This window comes from Nerophis ophidion, unplaced genomic scaffold (assembly GCF_033978795.1).
Source record: "Nerophis ophidion isolate RoL-2023_Sa unplaced genomic scaffold, RoL_Noph_v1.0 HiC_scaffold_402, whole genome shotgun sequence".
NCBI lineage: Eukaryota > Metazoa > Chordata > Actinopteri > Syngnathiformes > Syngnathidae > Nerophis > Nerophis ophidion.
In genome coordinates this window covers 32,501-35,009 of record NW_026907318.1, presented here as the reverse complement: position 1 = coordinate 35,009, position 2,509 = coordinate 32,501, and positions in this window count along the sequence as shown.

The following is a 2,509-nucleotide window of genomic DNA, read 5'->3' as shown; positions in this document are numbered from 1 at the left end:
AGCAGATAGAGGGACCTATTTTGAATTCCCTACCCTGGTGCAGAACCACGGCAAGCCGGCCTTCCTAAAGGCACAGGCACATGGACACTCTGCCATAAGTGCAGCTTTTTCTTCTAAGGGTGCAGCGGCGGCGGAAGTCCACCGGAGGGCTCCAAATCCCCGCTTTCCTTTTTAGGCTTAAAGTGGCTTTTCCCTCCTTAAAAACTTGGGGAAATGGACAGCTTTTTGGGGGGGCACTTCCAGCAAATAGAGGGACCTATTTGGAATTCCCCACCCGGGTGGAGATCCACGGCAAGCCGGCCTTCTTAAAGGGACAGGCACATGGACACTCTGCCATCATTGCAGCTTCTTCTTTTTTTTTTTCCCCTGTCATATTTTCAGCTTTTTTGTGCTGACTTCCAGCAAATAGAGGGACCTGTTTTGAATTCCCTACCCGGGTGTAGATCCACGGCAAGCCGGCCTTCTTAAAGGGACAGGCACATGGACACTCTGCCATCATTGCAGCTTCTTCTTTTTTTTTTTCCCCTGTCATATTTCCAGCTTTTTTGTGCTGACTTCCAGCAAATAGAGGGACCTGTTTTGAATTCCCTACCCGGGTGTAGATCCACGGCAAGCCGGCCTTCTTAAAGGGACAGGCACCCCCCTGTCCCTTGACACCTGCTTCCCTCCTCGGCGTCACCGAAATCCCACAAAATGACTGAAAATAGGACCCCAAATGACATCACTCGGTCCGGTTTTTTGGGTCTCACTCGGGGGCTTCTTTGACTCTGGAAGGCATGGTGAACCAAAAGTGGACACTTTGAAAAAAAATCCCCACTTTACAGGTTGACACTTGGAAAAAAATCCCCACTTTATAAGTTGACACTTAGAAAAAATCCCGACTATATAAGTTGACACTTAGAAAAAATCCCGACTATATAAGTTGACACTTAGAAAAAATCCCGACTATATAAGTTGACACTTAGAAAAAATCCCCACTTTATTTTGGAAGTGTTGGTACACCAAAAGTTGACACTTAGAAAAAATCCCGACTTTATTTTGGAAGGGTTGGTACACCAAAAGTTGACACTTAGAAAAAATCCCGACTTTATTTTGGAAGGGTTGGTACGCCAAAAGTTGACACTTAGAAAAAATCCCAACTTTTACACTTAGAAAAAATCCAGCTTTTTGTTGCTGACTTCCATTAAATAGAGGGACTTTTTCCATGTTTCTTAACCGGGTGTCGATCCAAGGCAGGCGGGCCTTCTGGAAGCGACACCCTCCTTGACACTTAGAAAAAATCCAGCTTTTTCTTGCTGACTTCCGTCAAATAGAGGGACTTTTTCCATGTTTCTTAACCGGGTGTCGATCCAAGGCGGGCGGGCCTTCTGGAAGCGACACCCTCCTTGACACTCTGTCATATTTTCAGCTTTTTGTGCTGACTTCCATTAAATAGAGGGACTTTTTCCATGTTTCTTAACCGGGTGTCGATCCAAGGCAGGTGGGCCTTCTGGAATTGACCCTCTCCTTGACACTTAGAAAAAATCCAGCTTTTTGTTGCTGACTTCCGTCAAATAGAGGGACTTTTTCCATGTTTCTTAACCGGGTGTCGATCCAAGGCAGGTGGGCCTTCTGGAAGCGACACCCTCCTTGACACTTAGAAAAAATCCAGCTTTTTCTTGCTGACTTCCGTCAAATAGAGGGACTTTTTCCATGTTTCTTAACCGGGTGTCGATCCAAGGCAGGTGGGCCTTCTGGAAGCGACACCCTCCTTGACACTTAGAAAAAATCCAGCTTTTTGTTGCTGACTTCCGTCAAATAGAGGGACTTTTTCCATGTTTCTTAACCGGGTGTCGATCCAAGGCAGGTGGGCCTTCTGGAAGCGACACCCTCCTTGACACTTGGAAAAAATCCAGCTTTTTCTTGCTGACTTCCGTCAAATAGAGGGACTTTTTCCATGTTTCTTAACCGGGTGTCGATCCAAGGCAGGTGGGCCTTCTGGAAGCGACACCCTCCTTGACACTTAGAAAAATTCCAGCTTTTTGTTGCTGACTTCCATTAACTAGAGGGACTTTTTTCTTTTTTCTTAACCGGGTGGTGATCCAAGGCGGGTGGGCCTTCTGGAAGCGACACCCTCCTTGACACTTAGAAAAAATCCAGCTTTTTGTTGCTGACTTCCATTAACTAGAGGGACTTTTTTCATTTTTCTTAACCGGGTGGTGATCCAAGGCGGGTGGGCCTTCTGGAAGCGACACCCTCCTTGACACTTAGAAAAAATCCAGCTTTTTGTTGCTGACTTCCATCAAATAGAGGGACTTTTTTCATTTTTCTTAACCGGGTGGTGATCCAAGGCGGGTGGGCCTTCTGGAAGCGACACCCTCCTCGACACTTAGAAAAAATCCAGCTTTTTGTTGCTGACTTCCATCACATAGAGGGACTTTTTCCATGTTTCTTAACCGGGTGTCGATCCAAGGCAGGTGGGCCTTCTGGAAGCGACACCCTCCTTGACACTTAGAAAAAATCCAGCTTT